Source organism: Tachypleus tridentatus, chromosome 13 (assembly GCF_004210375.1).
Source record: "Tachypleus tridentatus isolate NWPU-2018 chromosome 13, ASM421037v1, whole genome shotgun sequence".
Taxonomy (NCBI): Eukaryota; Metazoa; Arthropoda; class Merostomata; order Xiphosura; family Limulidae; genus Tachypleus; species Tachypleus tridentatus.
The window spans coordinates 141,891,713-141,914,131 of NC_134837.1; the positions used below are offsets into that span (position 1 = coordinate 141,891,713).

Genomic DNA, 22,419 nt, shown 5'->3' on the forward strand with positions numbered 1-22,419 from the left:
AGTTTACTTGATATTTTCTTCAGAACTTGGTAATGTGCATCATAAACCAAGAATATCTACTGCAAAGGTGTAAACAATAACAAATTAAACATTTTATACCACTAATAACTTCCAGATGAGTGTCATTCTTTACACCATATGTGTATCAACAGCTGTATGCTGAAATTTCATTTATGAATAGAGGCAGACTGAGAGTAACAAGTGGTATTGACAGTGAATTCACCAAATTGATATTTATAAGACTTGACAAAGCTGTTTGTTATACTTTTATCATGCTTATCCCACCTGCATTCATGTCTTTTACTGTTTTTCTTGAAGAGCAACTTTGGTAATTTAAAAAAAAATGTTTTATCTGTCTTTATTTTTACTTTGCCACTGTGTAGATGTCTTGTACTTATTAATAATTTTTTGATGCCCTGGATTAGGCATATAGCTTATTCCATGCCACATTTATACTCCTGTACCTCTCTGCTTCTGAAATACTTGCCTATTAGTGGAATTCTGAATTGCCCTTATAAATCTAAAAAACAAATTCATTATATTTTTGGTTACTGTCATTTTGTTTGCAGCTGAAAACCACACAAACTATTTTAAAAGTTTTTGACACATTATTGCCTGTTAACTTTTAAACTGTATTAGATATAATATGCAATATGCTGAAACTTGAAGTAGCTTTGTAAAACATAAATTTCCTTTTTAAATTAAAATTCAACTGATTCTTATGATGTACTGAAATATATGGGCTTGAGAAACTTATGAAAACAGAAGTTTATCTTAAACTTTGGTTTTTCTTTTAATGTTTATACCTTTTAGAGTGTTTATTAATGTTTGTTCAAATATTTTGGCATTGCAGTGTGCAGCTGCCCTAGGAATATACAGTTTCATAACAAATTCTGGTGTTGGTGTAAGTATTCTGATCATGATTTTTTTTCTGTAAATTACTGTTAATTTTGGTATTTAAGTCAGTTTTAGTACTCTTTGTAATATACATCTTTTTAAATGTTTCCTGTTAGTTTTAGAGACATTGCAACATATTTAGCACAAGAGCTGCTTTAGGAATACTTATTTCACATACTGTATAATATGAAACATTTTAAGATTTTTCTAGTAAAACTGCATTCCAAAATTATCTATAATTTTTTTCTTAAGCATTTATTATTTCTGGTGTAGAAATGGTACAAGACTCATATCTGTGCTTGACTGTTTTATAAACATAATAACACCAGTGATTTCGTGATAAGGCTGCCAGACCTTAGGTGGTACTGAGTATTATTTTTTCTTTGCTGATTTTGTATAATGATTTTATGTTGTACCAAATTACAATTTGCACTATATATTAAATAAACCATTAACTGCATTCCAGGATTATTGAACATTTAATTTCAAAAAGTAAATAAAACATTCATCTTCATTGTGATGAAACTTTGTAGAACGGACAGCAACTGCCTGTTCTACAAAGTTTCATTTTGAATACTCTGCCTAAACAATCTATCAAAGAATGATCTTCATTCTTAATACCATGTTAGCTATTCAGACCATTACATCAACAGTTTGTGTACTTACTCAATTATGCAGTATCAGATGTTCCCAAAAGAAAACTTAAAACTTTCTCAAAGCCTCTGTACCTTAATGGACTGAATTAAGACTTGTTTTTTTTTTAAATATGGTTAATTTTCACATTCTATTTTTGGTTTGTTAAACATATTACTTTAAAGATGACTGGGAATGACTTAAGTGCTATTGTTTTAGGTTATACCCACACTTCATTCTTTACTGATAACAGTTGTTTTCACATTCTATTTTTGCTTTGTTAAACATGTTACTGTAAAGATGACTGGGAATGACTTAACTGATATTGTTTTAGGTTATACCCACACCTCATTCTCCACTGATAACAGTTGTTTTCACATTCTATTTTTGGTTTGTTAAACATATTACTTTAAAGATGACTGCGAATGATCTAAGTGATATTGTTTTAGGTTATACCCACACCTCATTCTCCACTGATAACAGTTGTTTCCTCCACCTCTCCTTTTCTGAATTACTTGCCTGTAAATTGACTTTTGAAAGCCTTTAACCTGTTGACTGCCAAGTATTTCAGCTGCTATGGCAACTCTAAACAAAGTTCAAAATACGACTCTAATGCTTCTTCATTTTGTAACTTTTTTCGTGATGCCATTTTGGATCGAAAGTGAAAGTTTGTAAGTAGATCAAATGCATGTATGGTGCTGACATCTAGCGTTGATGTTAGGTATTATTGAGAACAAATTAACTCGTTCGTGGCACTGTGTTACCGATCAGCTTGGACAAGTTATCTCATCTACGGCACTGAACAGGTTAAAGTCTAAACAACACTCTTTTTGTGTTACAGCCATTTTCACTCTGAGAAGTTACACAAACTATTTATTTTAAAGTTTGTTATTTCAATATGTTTGTTATTACCATAAACTATACCATGAGATCTTATTGAAAGCTTTGGAAGTAGTGTAATAGCATTTGATTTTTACATTCCATTTCTTGTATGCATTCTTTTACTGAGTTCACCTAATTGTACACTAATAAGTTATGAATTCTTCCACCTTTTTTAAACTTAAAGTTGTATATTGTTGGGCCTGAAGAAAGAAATGTTAGTCCAGAATATTACCTAATAATAAAGAGATTTTTACCAGCAATATTTTATCCTCGTGTATGATTATTTTCGGTTTTAATGCAGTGTCATTCAACATTTTAATGACAAACAGAACAAGGATTATCACAATAGGCTGCTGTGGTTTGGTTGCAAATGTTTCAAAGTGTCATTAGAGTAATGTGGAGCTTTTCCAGTCAGTGGTATAATATTGTGGACATCTGAACTAGGCAGGTCATCCTCTTTATCTTAAGTGGGTGTGTTGATTCAGGCTTATCACATTGTAGACTGTCTGTTCCAAAACAGGATTAAGTGTACACAACTGCAACTGGACACAATCAGCATATTGGTTTATAAAATTTCATTAGGCCAATTTGTTTGAGATACATTTAATGAGGTCCATTCAGTTACTATAAAGGCAAAAAATAGCATATATCAAGTGATGCTAAGAATACAAGAATATATATTTTTACTGAAAAGTAAATCTTCATTTTACCAAGGAAGAGTATGCTTATTTCAAGAGAATGTGGAACCAAATCCAGGATTCATTTTAGTAAAGAAATCTGTGTTATGATGATGAAAGAAGTATGATATAGGTAGAAATAAGAATTCTTAGAAGTGTACAAACATATATTTTGTATAATAGTGTTGTTAATGCAACATATCATTAAAAACCACATTCTCTTACCCTGAGCTGCCATGTGCTGATACAACTGGACTTAATTTCAGCCTAATAAATAATAACACTGTCTCTTCTGCTGTCTTAAATTCATTAACATCTTCCTCGAAGAAGATGGTGGTGACAGTGAAATGGAGTGATGTGTATGCTCTTTGGCCTTCAGTTGTATAAAGTATGTTTTGAATATTCTTTGGATTCTTGTTGTATTCTATCATGTGATTCTAAACATTAAAGACACCATTAGAATAATATTCAAAGGAGTGGCCAAGGATACTTAACTTTATGAGCACTGATTTTAATAATACAGTATCAGCTTCCTTTGTTATTTGTTGCTGAACATGCATTAAATTGAGTGAGATATAGAATCTTCTACCAGATGGTCATTTACAAATGTAGACTGTATGACCAGCTGTTTACATTTAAGATGAATTAGGATCATAAAATGCATTGTGTTTCAAAAACATGAACTTGGGGGGGATGACTGACATCACATATTTGTGATTTTTCTTGTTACAGTTAACATTTTTTTAAATTTCAGTCATTGCACAATAGTTTAGTGCAGATAAGACTAGGTAAAAGCTAATGTTTATTACAAAGTAAACTCTTTTATGACCATAGCAGCTAGTGGGGTGAACAGGAATGATTTTTGAAATGCCTGCATGTTGCATGGATAGAAAGAATGATATTGTATGACATTTCAAACAAAGGTTCAGATTCCAATATCTTATCCTTGGTTACCTATGTCACTAGTTATTTCAAGTTATATGTTACAAGGAAGAAAACTTGCATATCATAAATTTTATAAACATCTGTCACTTTTTGAGATAGTCATGTCCTACTCTGGGGAGTGAGTGTAGACAGTGTGCCAGACTGTTATAAGCCTCCATAAGATTGTCATTGCCATGTATCACATTTATCCAAGTAAAAGGATTAGCACATGTTTACAACATTTCTACATCTAATTTAACTAATTCCATAACTACATCCAGAATGCTTACAAGGAAATTCAGAAGAAAAATAACTGAGCATACCTTGCTAAAGATGTATCCTAAACTCTTATGGAAGAATGAAATTACCATTTAATTTGTTTGCAATAACTACACAGTTTCTGCAGGTATGGATTATTTGTTTTACACTTAAAATTGGGAGTTTTGTTTGGTAAATAATCAGTTTTTTGCATAACCTATTTTTAAAAACCTGTTCTAAGCCAGTTATCACACAAATTATCCCAAGTTTCCAGATTTCAGATATAAGCAAGCCAGTACACAAGATCTGTTTAACAACTGAAAAACATTACTATGTATTTAGAAGAAGTTTACACTTAAACTTCATAGCTTATGATTAGTAAAACTATTATATTTTCTGTTATGTGTGATGAAAAGTTTGAGTACTAAAGATTTTTTGTTTCCTGACTCAGAGTCTTCAGTCTACCATGCAGTTGCTTCATTCAGTATTTAGTGCATCATTTTTAAAAGGCAATGGAGCTGTTCCTTCTCATGCTCCAGAATTATTAGTTCTTCATAGCCATGCTTTGTTAGCCTGGAGTTTACTTGTGACCATTTCCTCTACTTTGCAAGTTATAGAACTGGCAGAAAGGTAAACTAAATGAGCAATCAAATACTTGTACATTAATGCAGTCACTTTTTCACTGGCTACACTTATAGAACTTTATCATATACACATGCACTGAAATGTAATGGAGGGTTTAATCATGTTTTATAAACTATGATATTCAATAAATATATGGATGTGACTGATGAATTTCAAAAGTCTCATCAGCTATTAAAATAATGTGAACTATTGAATCTCTCTCTCAAACTATTCACTAATTGGTGCACCTACATTATCCTTTTGAGATGTGTATAATTGCTTTACAAGTGCAATTAATCGTAAAAAAAATATTACTGAACAGAAATGTTTAAATTGTGAAAGTTTCTTCTTCTCCTCTTCTTCCTTTTATCTTTGTAGCATAAACATATTTGAAAAATATTAAATGTGTGTATTGTAGATGCTTCAGTTTCATTCTTATTGTAGGTAGTATTGGGTAGCTAATAATTTTACAATGTGTCTACTATAAATAAAATTTCAAATTTAAGAGGGTCTTCCCTCTTTTTTTAATGAAAATTTACTTGAGATAGTCATGTACATATGCAATAAGTATGCTTTTTGAACATTCATATGCTATTGTTTTTTTCATTGAATGTTTTATAGTCAGTTGAAGAAGTTACCAGAATTATTAGAAAGTCCTAATTTGGAATTAAGAATAGCAGCAGGAGAAGCAATTGCCATCTTGTATGAAGTGATTCGAGAAGAAAACGTGGTTGGTGTTCTACTTCCTATGGCAGTAATCCTGAACTGTTTCTTGTAAAAGTCTTTAAGGGTGTTTGGTGTACTTGTTATTTTAAATGCTAACTTATTCATTAGTAGATAACACAGCCAAGCCACTGATTATTTGAAAAGCATAAAATTTTCATTACATCAAGCACAGAGCGATATGCAACATACTGTCCCAATATTACTACATTCTTTTATTGTGTTCGTTGCATTGTCATGCATTAGAGAATAACATGAATTTAGGTTCTTACTACATAAAGTGGATGAAGGAAATGAAAAGCAGAATAGTAGAAACTATAATTGTGGAATTGTACCAGAATAATATATTTCATGTTCTCTTAACTTCTGCTACACTGTTAGCATAAAGTTGGCTTAATTACATGTCAGAATGCAAGGTTCATAAGCAAAAAAAAAAGGAACAAAAAACCTGTAAAGTGTTACTACAATACAGTGATGTTATTAATTGCAACTACTTGGGGTGTAAAGTACATGAATTTTTAGTCCACATTTAGTTGTTTAAAACTATACATGATCATATTAGTGACTTGTTTTTTGGTATTCCTTTGTCTTGTACAACTTAGTCTTATGTAGTTTGACAGTTTTTCTTTTACTTAAACATTTTGATTTTTTCAGTATATTTCAAAGTGAAATGGATAAATATTTTGCTTTTTCTTTTAATAGGTATATGTATATAACGTGATAACATTAAAAAAACTGTTAAAATACAGTAAAACCTGTCTAAGCTGGAAACCTGTTCAAGGCAAAAATATCAAAATTTTGCAGCAATATCTTAATATTTCTCTTATAAAAGGCCCTCTACACAGTGGAACCTGCGTAACGCGGACAGAAAACTATCTTTCACCTACCTCATCTATCACGTAGGATTAGAACCTGAGTAAGACAGAAAAAAGTTTTTGATTAAATAGTAATTTCTTATTTAATTAATAATTTCTTTAAATATTAATAAATTCTTGGACATTTTGTTACAGTAAGTATTGGTTAAATATATTGTTCCTTTTTTATGTCATTATTTTTGCAGTTAAATTAGATTCATGATTTGTAGAAATATTTGTCTTTTGAGTGTAAAATTCTACTCTTTAAACAATTATCACAAAAAAATGTTTTCCTAATTTTAAAATGTAGGGAAAATTTACTTAATACCCTCATTTTTAAGAAAAAGCTACTAAATACTTTCATATTTTCTTTTAAAGATATTAAATATGTATGGAATCTTTTACTGAATTTAGGATTAGGGTTAGGGTCAAATTATTTGTCATTACAACCCAAAGGATATTGCAAAAATGCAGACAAAAGAGCTTTGTTTTTCAGAGCTCTTCTTAATAAAACGTTGCAGATTATAAGAGAATAGTGTTCTGGAGCTTGCTATTTGAAAGAACGATTGACTGTATTTTTGGTCTCATTTGCTGATGGAAAACTAGAGAAACCATGGGTAATAGGTAAAAGTGAAAATTTGTGCTGTTTAAAAAAGTTTTACAAAGAATCAACTTCCTGTGGAATGGAAAGTGAATAATAAATGGTGGATGACAAATGCTATATTTGAGGAATTTTTGAACAAATTAAACAAAAGAATGGAACAAGAAAATAGGAATATTCTACTACTTCTAGATAATGCATCTTGTCACCCAAAATTTTAACTTTCAAATGTTTGTTTAGTCTTTCAATACATCCATGTACAACATCAGTTCTACAGCCACTAGATAATGAAATTATAGTGTATAAAATTGAAATACAGAAAATTGATGCTTCAGCATGTTATTGCAAACTTGGACGACTGTAAGAGAGAATCTGAAATTACCATGAAAATTGATGTGTTAGATGCAATTGCATTTTTAGGTCATTCATTCAAATGCGTAAAAGATGAATACGTAATAAAGTGCTTTAAAAACTGTGGATTTATTCTTGATAATGGCAGAGATTGTGGAGAAGTTGTTTGTTATGACGATTCTAGTAAAATCCAAACTCTGTTTGAGAAGATTGATGCAGATGATTTTGTGGACATGGAAAGTTTTGTGAATGTTGACAAGAATGTTTTAACAGAAACTGGTGAAATTCATTTAAAATCTATAATAGAATTGCAAGATGGTAACCATGTGAGAGATTCAAAAGATGAACAAAATGGAAAAGATAGTGAGGAAATAGAAAGCCCATTCAAGAAATGAACAGTTGAAATTGTATACTTTTTTACAATAAATTTGATTAAGATTTTGTTTACCTATGTATATTTTGAATGTATATTTTTGTTTTTATTCTAATATAGCATAAACAGTATAATAACTTTATTCACAAATGTCTTACTTCCCTTAAGTCAAGCAAGTATAACGTTCCACTCAAAAATTATGTATAGTTAAGGAAATATATGTTCACTATGTCTAAACTGAAATTTTACTCGATCCCATGCAATTCCACACTAGACAGGTTTTACTGTACAAGTTGGCTGTTTTTAGTATAAATATAAAAAAGTTTCAAGAGGGGAAAAAAAACATTTGATTTTCATGTTTTTAGTTATTGTTACTAGCATATGAGCTGCCTAATAATATTCAATATAATACAAACAGTTAAAAAATCTTAAATCTTAAAAACTATAATGTCTTTTATACTTGGTATATTAACAAATTTACATTAGTTAACATTGTATAAACATAACACAAACATAACTTGTAATTTTTTAACGGTTGTTGATAATTACTGTAAATGGCTGAAGAGGAAACTGTGTTTCATCAGTTAGTAATGTTTTGAAAGTAGTAGTAAAAAAAAGTAGTTTGCAGTAGTTATTGTAATTGTGGAAAACTAGATGACAGCATAATTGAAACATAATTGTATAATAGCTATTTCTAAAGGAAAGGTGAAGTTATGTTTTGATTCAAAGTAAAAGTTAATCCATTGCTTAGAGCTTTAAAAAAACCTAAAGTAAGATATGTTTATCCTTGAATTAATGTTTTCTGCAACAACATGGTATTTTTAACTCTTGTATTTGATGGTGGGGGTAGAGAGTATAATGGAATTACAAACTTCTGACTGATTAAAAGTTATTTTAGAAAAGGTAATGAAAAAGCCAGGTTTTACAAGAAAACACTTTAACACATGAACTGACAAATACATCTTTTGTACAGGAATTTGCCAAATGAAGAACTAAACAATCACAATTTAACAGAATTATTTTGGTGTTAAAGTATTTCATACTACATCTATTTTTTGAATTGCAAGACTTGTACTACAAATGTTAATGTTGGAAGAGACAGTATAATGATGTACTTTGGCCATTTCAAAATGACTTCAAATATTTTTTTCAGGTTCTTATTTTGTCTTCATACTAAAGTGGTCACATATGAAAAGATGAAAGTAAAACAGAATTTTGGTTTGTGACTATTTTATCTATTGCATATTCTACTAACTTCATAAATACCATAGTGTATAGTGGTTGGATAAAATACAGCATATAATATAGACCAATTATTACAAATTACTGGTGTGGTTATTTTTAATTACACAAATATAAATCTTCCTTACTATAAAACCTGTAACTTGTAATGAAATAATACTTAGTAAGTTAACTCAAAACAAAACTATTAACTTTGGGACCGACTTCTTAATCTCTTTTGTGCTTGTCATAGTTTCAATGTTATAACTTTTGAAGTGGTAAGCGTATGTTCACAAAATTTGGTAGATTATCAGTAAACATTACAGTGCTTTCATGTGAAAAATATCAGATTTTTCTGTTATGTCTTGAGGTTTGTTGAGCAATGTTTTTCTTGTGCTTTTTTCCTTCTGCATGTTGCTTATCAAACATAAAATTAATATTCACTTTAAGATTAAATGCATCAGAATTTTCAAATCTTGCATGCAGAGTCTTTGTAATGTCCAGATGGTTACCAAACATTTAAGAAAAACCTTTATCTGTCATTTTCACAAACAAATCTGTGTGGGTTCAGTCCTATCTCATAACCACCAAAAAGAATTAGGAAGTAAATTGTGTCTTCATTCAGAATAATGTCAGATTATAACACAAAAACATAAGTTTAGGTCAAGTAGCTTAAATCTCATAACATTATATATTTATTATTTTACTGTGTTGACCTTTCAGCCATGTCTGGCTAATAATACGGAAGTAATAATGATGCAGTATGTATACTCATGTTTCCATATACAGTGGCATAAAACTGACCTTTAGTTTTATAAAGTGCCCTATCTTGGCTATGTTTTTGTGGACTAGTGTTTTGTAAAATAGTCACACTTTATTATACATTATGTATGTATATAGATTATCACTGTTTATGAATAAGTTCTTAAACTTATTTTTCTTCCAACATAGAACTAAACAAGTAAACATTTTACTCTTCTAGTTACAACCTTTGTACTTGTTTGTAGTTTGCTACACCTAAAGAAATTTTGTGCATGTGGAGGATGAGAAACAAAATAATTTAAGGTCCTATACATTTGAATAACAAGAAAATCATAAATAACTATATCATTACCACAGAATTCCATTATAATTTATCGAGTTTAGTAACTAAGCTGTATTTCAATCTAAAAAGAATGAAATTTTGAATAGGCATGTTTTTACCAAAAAAGTACAAAATTTTGTAAAGGTGCATCCATTGTCAAAAATCATAGTACAATTACTACCATGGATACTTTTGTGGTTGTAAATTTGTAGGATTCCACCCAGCCCTTAATTGGAAGGGTTAATAGAATTATTCATTGTGTGGTACAGCAATGTATTTTATAGCAGTGATGAAATAGTGTTAATAAAATGTGATAGACATTTATCAGAAGCCAAAATTCTTTGTTAGTAATGCTTTAGTTGTAGTTTTGTTATGTACACAAGCAACAAAAAATACTGTGGCCATTTTGAAATAGTCAGAGCCTCAAAATTATTTTCCTAGTCATTTTGAGAGGACACATACTTTAGTTTTTTCTTTCTTGCTGAACAATTTTGGTATGAACATTACAACATTTACTTAGAGTTCTAGGTTAGGTATTATATGGGCAATAGCATTGCAGCTTTCAAGGTTTTATTTCCTTGTAAGTATTGTTTTAATACTTTAAAATAAATTTCTTTATGGAAATTTTGTACATTACTATTTATTTTCAAGCAAAAGCTAATCATATTTTCTTCTAGGATTTTGAGATAGACAACATTGAGAATCTTTGTGAAACATTGCGACAACTTGCTACTGATAGTCATAAATTTCGTGCTAAAAAAGATCGTCGACAACAAAGATCAAGTTTCCGAGATGTATTGCGGGCAGTGGAGGTGTGTTGTTTTAAGTGCTTTTCTTTGAAGGAGAAACCTTCATGTTTTACTTAACTTTACATAAAACATGCTTATGAGTTTTGTATACACAGCTGATAATACTTTGAAAATTATTCTAACCTTATAGTTGATGACTACCTCTGTATTTATGTCAACTTACCTTTGAACCATAAACCATACTGTGTAAAAAAAAGGATTTTGAAGTTATTTTCTGTGGCATATGTGGTGCTGATATAAAATTTGTTGGCAGGTTATCCAGTCTACATATATAATGAAATCAGACTAATCACATGGTAGTCGGATATTTCGACTTTTTAATGATACCTAGAAAAGTCAAACTTCAAATTGGTGGTCCCAGCTATTTTGTCCAATGCTTTTTTGATCTTTTATAAAGAAAACTTTACATAAAAGTAATTATTTTAACCCAGGTATTAAATAATAAAGTAGATTATGAAAGTGTTATAAATTCAAGACTAAATAACTGGACATTTTAATTTACAATTCAATAGCTGAATGACATTATGTATTGTTTATCAAATTTGTGAAGAATTTGCATGTTGTAAATAAACAAGCTACCAATGTGACAAAAAATTCAATTACAGCATATATTTAAGGACTGAAAAAAATTGCATTTTTATAAACATTAATAACTAAGAGTTGGATTTTATACACACATGCACACCAACAGAAATGCATCGGCACAGTACATAGGAACTTGCAGCTCAGCTGAAATTTTGGTTGCCTTGTGAATTGGCTAGTTGCTTTCTAAACACATGCAGTTATGACATCACTTGGAATTCAAGGTGGCAAATTGCTGTCATAAACATGCAGATATTTCTTAAACACAAGTTCACAACAATTTTTTATAGAAATAAATTGTACTTTTATTTTTTCTTTATTACTTCTCTGTAGTTTATTAAAAATACTTCTTCTATTCTGTTTTCTATGTTTATGATAACTTTTGCAATTTTTCTGCTAATATTTATAAAGGTATACACATTATATTGAAAGTTAGGAGTATCGGATCTATAAGAGCTTTAAACAAATACAAAAAGGAGTTGTGGTCATTCAAATTGACTGAACCTGAGTTGAGAGAGTTATAACAATTTCAATCTCCCATGTTTGAGTGTTAGACAAACTGCACAATCAAATTTTCTGTGTTTGGCAGATAATTGGTTTTTATTTTTGTATGTGTAAGTGAACCTGTGATAGATGAATCCTTATTGTATTAGGGTTTACTGTATGCAACTTTGTAGCTTGCTGTATACTTCAATAACATTTAAATGTTTTAGAAATGAGGGGGAAGAATATTAAGCATTGAGGCTTTGTGGAACAAAAACTACAACTAGTAAAATTATAAAATACATTTTATCATGACAAAGCATTGTTACACATTGTGTTCCAAAAAGCAATATGGTTTCATAATTTTCATAGTTACAATATGACTTAAGAAAAATTTTACTCACTGATAATATTAAACCTATTGCTGCTGGTACATCTGTCATACTTTTTAAAACTTTTGTTACATTATTAATGAGTAATAAGTTATTATGACATACTACAGAATTTTAAAATGAGGTTATTTCCAGGATAAAAGGTGTTTGGACAACAAATAAATAAGTTGCTAGTGATTTTTTAATTCATTGTAATTTTTTTTAATAAAGATTAAAACAGTCACCAGGCTTAAGTGCAGTGTCATCAATTTTTAAGTAATTTTAGCTGGTTTAAATGATGCTGGATAAAAAAAACGTTTAATTTTATTACTTAAAAATTAGATTACAACTGAAGTTTGTACAATTTTGTATAAAGCATCATAAAATATTTCTTTTGTTATTGACCTTTTGTGTAACAGTTATAAACAGCAGATGAAAAATCAGTTATATAAATGGAATCTGTGACTTACCTGTTTCAATAGAAATGTATAAATGCATTCTAAATAGTGAGAGGAGTGTAAATATAAGTAATTTATCATGGAAGGTATAACAACTTTAGTTGATCTATATATATTGCTGGAAACAACATTTTTAACTGTTATCAGGACTTTGTCAGGTTTAAATAGTGACCGTTAATAGGATTTTCATCTAGTAATAGGTTTAATTTATTGTCCATACTAGGAAGGAGAGGCTCCAGATGTTAGAGTGAAGTTTGGTAGAGAGGTCCTTAACATTGACAGTTGGTGTAAAAAACGCCAGTATGATGCCATTTGTTATATTTTAGGGTCTGGGATGAACTTGCATCTGAAGGTATGAAATTTGAATTATTAAAGAAAATAGAACTTGATGCTGTTTTTCCTCATTATATTCAACTTGCATTTCATAATTATTATGCAGTATAATTAATTAGAATGTTTGTTTATTGAACCCTATTTTAATTGCTATATATATATATATATATATAAGGAGTAAATTAAACATTTCATCTACTGATCTAGTATTAAAAAAAACATCAAAACATTACTTGACAAGATGTTTTATAGATTTTTGCTAATAGTTTCAACTATTTTAAGCAACTTTTATTTAAAAAAACAAATTCTTTAATTCACTGAACTTTCATAAATAGTTGCTTCCTTTTAAAATAATTGCAGGGTAATCTCTACATTTATAAAACATAATATGTATATATTTTTTTCTTGTAATTAGAACTAAAACTTAGCAGTAATTCACTACAGTTTTCAGTATTGTATAGGTGTCTAGGGCATATTGCTATCAGACATGTTCTTGTAGAAGTGTATGTGTAGCTGAAGTTACTTTGATATCATAATACTAATAAATCTTTATGCATTTGCATTGACTTTATTTTGTTTACAGAATTTTCAGTTAAGAAAGGTACATAATTTTACTAAAATATCTCATAATCACATTATTTTTCTTCAGATTTATTTCCATCTTATTTGATACAACTATTTCATTTTCACTGTCTTTAGTTACTTGTAACTTTTAATTTTTCATTAAAAAAATCGATATATTTGCAATTTTTTTCATTTTTCATTTCATAATATTTCATATCCATACATTTCTGTCCATCTCACTCCATTTATATTCTTTATTTCATATATTTTGTATGTCTTTACACTCCCACATGTTCTATTGCCACTTTTCTTACATTAACAGTATTCTGAATTCCTCTGTTAGTATTTCTAAATTCATTAAATGCGTATTTATGAAACTTGGATTGTTTTAGTAAATATAAAAGTGTTGTGTACAAAAAATTGAATTTTTATTTAAATACTTTTAATTGTAGATTTATTTGAACTTACTAAGTCTGAATAAAACTGACTACTATCCTCCCTTATTTCAAGCCTAGGAAGAATCCCCAGACTCCTTCAAACTCTCATCCAATTGCTTTGACAATCTGTCTCTAAGATTTAGAGAGGATGGTTAATGCTTTCTTGAATCAAACAACATTCTCTCATACACCCAATATGGATTCTGATGATAGTACTTCATAGTGGATCACCTGATCCAATTTGAAACATCAATCAGAGAAGCCTTTCTCAAGTGACATCGTATTGTGTCTAACCTTTGACCTTGAGAAGGCTTATCATATTACATGGAGGTATGATATTTTTCAAGACCTCCACTTGTGGGTTATGTGGCCATTTACCCACTTTTATATAAAAATTTTTAATAAACCAGCAATGCCAAATCTATGTTGGTTTGGCACTCTCATTCTTTCCCACAGGAACTTTGAGTCACCCTTTTCAGTGTAAAGATTAATCCCATTACTGCACAACTTCCTCCTACCATTGCAAATGAACTCTGTGCAGACTTTCACATCTCATGTCATTCGTCAAGCATGACATTTATTGAGTAGCAGCTTCAGATTGCCCTCAGTCATTTAATGAAGTGGACCACAACAAATGGGTTTACCTTTTTTATCTTTAAAACTGTTTACATGCACTTTTGCTGTCAGTGTGGTATTCAACCTGATCCTGACCTCCATCTGTGGTCCCTGGTGCAAAGTTCTTGGGGCTTGTTTTGTACCATAAGCTTACTTTTATTTTATACATTAAGCAGCTATGAGTTAAGTGTATAAGGGCACTGAACATCCATGTACTCTCTTCTGCCTCTTGGAAAGTGGATTGATGTCTTATGCTAAAGATCTATTATGGTCTCATTTGATCAAAACTTGACTATGGATCTTTGGTCCTGCTAGGACCTTGGCCTTGAAGATGTTGGACTTCATTCACCTTCTGGAGCTTTGGCTCTGCATGAGGGCTTTCTGCACTTCTTCAGTCCAGATTTGTACATCAAGTGTTATGAACCTCCTCTACACCTCCACTGTTTGCAACTGTATTTACTGTATACTTCAAAACTTTAATCCTGACTGCAACATCCCACCAGAAGTTTTCTTTCCTCAGTGAGCCATACTTTTCAGAAATAAACAGTCTGTCATTGTTCCTTTTGGCCATTGTATCCAGGTGTAGCTGGTTGAATTGGGTTTGTCCTTGGATAACGTTGATGTCTATACTGGTCAGCCCATCCCACCATGGTTTATTACCATCCCCACCTGTGATCCTTCTTTGAGTCATATGAGGAAGGCAGATACTACCAATTGGAAGTATTGTCTTCTATTTGCCAAACATCTCTTACACCATCCTTCCATTCCCATAGACACGGATGATTTGAAATCACATGACTCTGTGGGCTCTAAGATAGTTTGTTTTGGTTCAGTGGTTGCACACAGAATTCCCTCTACAATTTCTTTGTCCACTTTCACCATTTCTGTTGCCATGGGTCATGTAGAAGCTATGCAGTACACTAATTGTACTATTTATACTGACTCACTGTCTTTACTGGCTTTGGAATTGCCTCACGCCGGTTCTAACCCTGTTCTCGTTGATATTCAAAACTGACTGTCTGATTTCTCTTTATCATCTATTTCTATTCAATATTTCTAGATACTGGGCTAAGTTGGTATTTGTGAGAATGATAGCACTGCTTGGCTCTGTTCCAGTTGGCAGATGACATGGAGTGAGCAGTGTGATAAGCTTTTCCAGATCAAAATGTCTATTGCTTCTTTTGCTGTCTTGTTTCTGTAAGGATCAGAAGGAGGAAGTTGCACTAGCTAAAAAGCTATGAATTGGCCACAGATTTTAACTTATTGTTTTCCTTTATTTACAACTGATGCACAAGTGTGTGGCCTTTGTAGTACTCAAGTCACAATAGCCTACATTTTACTCTCATGGTCTTGTTGCAACTTTGAATGACAGCACTGTTTTTATCATGGGTTTACCTGTAATGCTAGACAGTGTCATTGGCAATGGTGACACTGTCCACCTTACTTCTGTTTTTAAATTTTAAGGGCCATTGGCCTTTTTAATTGTATTTAAGTTTTTCTCTGAAATGTAGCCATTGTTTTATTTTAAATTGATTATTTTTATGTGCTTTAATAATTTTATTTTTACTGGTTGTCTGGTGCAGATAGCCTAGTTGCTTTGCTTTATGCTGATAAATGTCAAGCAACCAACTTTAACTTAGTTATTGAAATCAAAATTATTTATGCTTCCAAATATACATTTTAGAACACACACATGCATAGGGCAATAAAAATTGATTTGCTGTTTATAGCAGTAAAACACTTGCAAAAAAAAATGAAACTGAGACCATACATCTATATAGAAGTTTCAAAAACGAATAAATCCCTCAATGAATCTTGTAAAGAGCAATATACTCATTGTATTTGTTGTATTGACATTTTTTTTGAGAGAGGATGAAATAGGAAGCACACTGTATGTGGATTTTATGGCTTTTATTATAATTTAGTAAAGCAGGAAGATTGGAGACTTGGAATTTGTATTCTGCTTTCCAGTGTCTATATTAAAACTGTGTAGTTGATGGGACACTCAGAAGACTGTATAAAGTTAGAAAGAAAGTCTAAAATGTGCAGTTTGGAGTATAGACATTTCACACAATTATTAGATTAAGATTGAAAAATTGATTTTTTTTAGTCAAAGGTCATTTTTTGAAAATGGTGTAGACAGCAGTATATCAAGAGTCTTATGAATGAATAAAAAAGCATCTTTTTCCTTGTATGCATTTTGAAGTATTTTGCAAATTACACACCAAATTATTTACTTTTTAACATAAACTACATTTAATATCTTACAAGCTTCTTATGCTTATTCAAGATTAAATTGAGTGTAAGAGTTAGCAATGTTTGAAGCATATTATTTTGACTTTTTAGGGAGTTTGACTGTGAGATTCATTGTCATTAGTGTTTCATTTTTATCAGTTTTTGTTTGTTTCATCTGTGATACCTTGCTCTTCTTTTGAGACTTGTGAACCCTACAGGAGTGTGGTATAATGTTCACTGTGAACAACACGGTCTAAGTCATGTTGTTCTGGTAGGTTTTAATAATATTTGTTTCCACCAACAATGGGTGTTTACATATGTGAATCCTTTATTTTCTTGGCACAATATTTTCCAAGCATGGCAATGCCATTTCAATCCAAACTGGAAGGATAATCCATTTCCATGGAGTCTTTGGTGGTAGGAACCAGACTGCAAACAACTCTATTATAATCCACCTTGAAACTTAAGTACTAGTTGCATAACATTGTAGTGTTTTCTGTAATTAATCTTATTATATTTCTACGTGATTAGTAGTGTCTGAATTTTACTTGTCTGTCTGGCAGGTAGCTTTCTTGCAAACGATCTCTCACGCTTAGAATGATCTTTGAAAAAGTTACAGAGAGTGTTTCTTAATTCTTTCTAAACTTGGTCAGTTTAATAACCATTCTTACAAGTAGATTGAATTCTTCATTTTGATATGTAAAGTTCACTTAAAAGCTTATTATCTGTAGAATGTTTTTATCAAAGTGAATTTTTAAGTAAATTATAGTAAAATATGTAATAAACAATGAGAGCCAACATTCCCAGTTTGTATTCGTTTATTGTGAAATTGATTGATTGACGTGTGCCTTCATCCCTGATATTGATCTGCCAATGAGAGAGAGAGAGAGAAGGTAACTGACTAGTTGAACCCATTATCTACTATTTATCAGCAAACAATCGACTTCTGTCATGCTACAGCAGTCTTACAGCTGAAAAGGCAAACGTGTGTGTGTATATATTCTTTATTTATAATGAGATAACTGATTAAAATATCAGTAATTTTAATATTTACCAATATAAGTACTTCAATATCAATCTGGAAAGCTACATTCATCACCAAAGCTAAGAATAACAATTGTTACTGTATTCTGGTTTATGTAGGTCTCAAACAAAAAGTTTGGGAAGACAGTAAAGAGCATTATGTCAGCAATTTTTCCTTATGACAAGAAGACTGTTTTGCTATGTGAACCATCTTTAATTCAAAATGTACATTGTATCCAGAAATATATTACTAAAGATAAAATGTTTCTCCTGTTTCATCTATTTGGAAAATTCCATATGCTAACATTCCAGTTTTTTTCAGTATGTTTTGTACTCTTTGTTTATATATCAAAATAAATTATGAGCAATATGCATTAATATGAATTATCTATCACATTTCTTTTATACTGTACATTAGCTTGAATTTATCAACGAATATTCTCTATTTGAAAATCAAGGCAAAAACATCCACAGCTATTTGCATGCAAAGTCATTGTTTTACTGTCCAGTTACAGAAGTGGGTCTGATACTGACTACTATACCAACTCTGCATTTTATACAAATCAAATCAGTGGATGGGAAAGGAATTTTAGTGCATTACAGATGTATTTCTACCCTGTACAGTGAGATATTATTTATCAATATGCAAACATCATGACTTTAAAAGTGTGCTAATTGCAAAACTCTATTATTGATACACATGATTTATCTTGTATAGATTTCTGCAGTTGTGTAATTGTGGGCTTTCAGTGTTGACAAAATACCTAGTATATTTCTGACATAACATTTGTTCTTGAAATTCTTATCTGTTGTTCTTAATGAGTTTACTTCGCATATTAAAATATCTTATCATAAAATTATTACTGTGTAGCTTTATTTACCATTAGAAAAAGGTATCAGAGCTTCCATCATAAGCCAATATTAAGCCTAATCACCTAACTTACCATGTTTTAAACTTTACTTTATTTGTACTTTAAATTATAGGGCAAAATAAGAAATACATCAAATAAAAAAAAAATTAAAACAAACTTTTGACAATTTTTAACATTCTTTAACAGTCTTGCAGCAACAGCTATTACACTGCATTAATGTAAATCACGTTACAGGCTCTTAACTACAGCATAATTGTTTCATTTGTCTGTCAAACTTCAGTGAATTTTCAAAACACCAGAAAACCAGGCTTGCAGTTTTTTGGTATTTCTCTAAACATTTAATTGTGTTCTCAGCATTTCTCGTAGCTAAGACCAACCTATATGCAACTTTTGTACATGCATAATTTCAACTTCTAAAAGGGGTATCATGTTATTTCTAACTTGAATCATTGTTTGCTCCATTATAGCATAAATTTGAAAATTGTGTTATATCACTTTACATATACCCATTAATTGAACATCAGGAAGATATCTTGTTTTCCTAATTGTCTTGAAATGGTACTTAGAAATTTAGCATGTAAATCTTTTCTCATTACACTAGAAACTGTATAGAGTTTAATACTTAAGACAGCTCACATAGTTGCAGGTACTTGACACCTGTCCCCCTGGAGGAAGAGAGTGGTAAGTCTCCAGATTTACAATGTTAATATCATGTGTTTGATTCCCCTTGATGAACACAGCAGATAGCCCCATGTGGCGTGCTTTGCCATAAGAAAACATATGTACACATCAAACACTCTCACATGTGCATGGTTAATATCTGGTCATCTTTCCAGTAGTTATTTGGATGGAAAATCAAAGCTGATGTAACTGTACACTTAAATGTACATAAAGTTTATTAAGTAAAAACTTCCTTACTTTTTCTTAATTTTACTAAGAAACAACAACAAAATAAATTGTTCCATATTATTACTTTATTTTTCACATTTTTTTCAGGTGTTAACTTAATTTTGTATTTTGCAGGAAAATGATTTGTTAAGGGATATTTTGAACTAGGCCCTCCTGTTACAAATGGTGGAGTGTACCAAAAAAATAAGCAAGTTTGATAGGGTAAGTTTTGGTAAAACAAAATGAAGAAATTGAGGAAGTCATTTCTAACAAGCCATAAGTTTAAAACAGTTGATAGAAATTGTTTTTTACTTGACTGGACAATGTATTTGACATAGTTTATAGTACAAACAATATAACAATGAAATTCTGCACTTTCAATAATTTTCCATATACAGACATTGTTGATGTATTTTAATGATTGTGTAAAGGAAGGAAAAACATCTTCAGTTTGATTTTTTTTTTCTTCTAAAACTTTAAATTGTGTTTTTTTCTAATACTTTGACAGGTTACAATAATGGTGTGTTCATTTCTCATCATTCCACAAGTGTGTTAGATACATATTTTGTGTGCTACATATACTTTGAGATATTTACAGCAAACTGTTATTCAGAAAAACTTTTATACTAATTCCATTCCTGGTGTGTCATAAATATCTAATATAAACAGCTCATGTTATTGAAAATTTTGTTCTTGTTAATAAGTGCCTTGAAGTTTGGTATGATTCTTGAGCTTGGTATGCCTGCTGTGGTGTGTTGTTCTTTGCTCTCTACCACAGTACATCATAACCCCTTAAGTTTGACCACTGTATGAAGCTCCTGTTATTCATTTGTATTACTTATCCAAGCAATACTGGTAGAACTAATTCACTGGATCAACAGTAGTGAATCAAAGAATAGATTAGACTTGTACATAATGTTTCTTGACTGATATTCACACTTTGATGCGGGAAATAAATTCATAAATAAAAAAGCTACTACTTAAATGTTTACACTAAAAATTTGTTAAGAGTATGTTTGTAATTTATGCTGAAGTGACAAGATTTCTGTATTTGTATGTATGTGTATATATGCATGTGTGTTTGCATGACTTTGCTATATTTTTCTGTAATATTTCGCTATCTTATTAAATACTAAGATATTTTGTTAAGAGTACATAATTCTTATAATATATTGAGTTTGTGATAGCAAACCTGCCTGTTAGGATGCTACAAATATTTGTTTTATTTGTATGTTTTTTGTAAGGGCTTCTGTCAAACATCAATGATAATCCTGTTTTTTTACACTTTGAAGATTTCCAATGTTAAATTGATTGTGATCATGAAAATACAGTTTAATGATGTTATGTTCTTTGTATTTTCATTTTCTTTTATTAAGACATTCACTGTGGATATTTATTTTTAAAAAATAACGTATTTGCTTTATATAATATTTGTAGGGAGAAACATAAAATGTGGCTGTTATTAGATGAACAAACTTTTAATATAGAAGTTCTTTTGTGTAACCTCTCATAATTTATGATTGAAAAAAAATGAATTGGATTTTTTCACTGTTTTTATATTGTTAAAAAAAGGGCTGTAAAGTAACATGTCTTGTCAGCATCAGTTAATTAGAATGGTTAAAAGAGTTTGTACTTCAAGTGATTTCTTTCTGGTATTTAAGTTAAAAAGAATGTAGGATAAAAATATCCTAAAGTTTAATTATTTCTGATCAACCATTGATCAATATGTCACATGTACTTAAGAAATTTTGCCATTTAATATACTATTAAAAAATGGAGTACAAAGTTGTGGATCTAAAGATACTGATTAAAGTAATATTTGTGTATCATACGTGTATATATTGTTTTATAGTATCTGTAACAGTAGTTTTTATATTACTGGAAATAAATTAATGCAATTCATTTGCTTTCTTTGATTTGGAGTAATTTTGTTTCATGTATTAGCTAAAAGTAAAAAGTATATTGTAAGTGGTGGTAGTTTTCAGACAAGAGTCTGCTTGATTATATTACACTATACTGATATACAGGGTATGATTTAGTTTGTTTTCATCAGCTTTATTTATTCACAGATTTTTGTATCCATATACGCAAGTTTGTTTTGTTGTCAAAAATATTTCAGAAATGTTCTGTGGAATTAATATTTGACTAACTGTAAAATTTCCAATACATTTATTATACTTATTTTCTTTCATTTCAGCATATGGGTAATGTGGCTGCCTGTAAAGCTAGGACTAAATCAAGAGGAAAGCTAAGAGACAAGAGAGCTGATATTGTTGGTTAACTGTTTATTTTAGGCCTAACTGTTGTGAAACAACAATGACGTTAAAGCCATGTGTTTATCTTGTGAAGTACAATGATATTAAATAAAATACCTGGAGAATTTGATGTGGAGAAAATGTAACAAAAGTTTTTTGCTATATTTAGATTAAATTTCAGATGCCAATTTGAAATAACTTGGGAAAAAAACAAATCTGAAACTTTTGCTCATGAAATTAGTTGTGTTAAATGTTAAGAACTACAACAGTTTCTATGCATTAGAAATGTATTTAATCGATATTCTTATGTTCTCTATTTTGAACATTTTTTCTACATGCCTGTACAAATAAAGTTTTGATTGTAAGGAATCAATATGTTCATAGCTCATCAT

At 30.3% G+C, this 22,419-nt stretch overlaps 1 pseudogene across 1 annotated transcript in view; it reads left to right on the plus strand.

Annotated features, from left to right (window-relative positions):
• LOC143237301 (interferon-related developmental regulator 2-like) overlaps positions 1–22,419 on the plus strand; it is a 44,807-nt pseudogene extending 22,388 nt beyond the window's left edge. The window contains exons 6-12 of the transcript XR_013019997.1: positions 854–904; positions 4,723–4,901; positions 5,517–5,625; positions 10,780–10,914; positions 13,029–13,157; positions 19,908–19,994; positions 21,970–22,419. The product of XR_013019997.1 is annotated as an interferon-related developmental regulator 2-like (transcript). The remainder of the gene's footprint in view (positions 1–853; positions 905–4,722; positions 4,902–5,516; positions 5,626–10,779; positions 10,915–13,028; positions 13,158–19,907; positions 19,995–21,969) is intronic.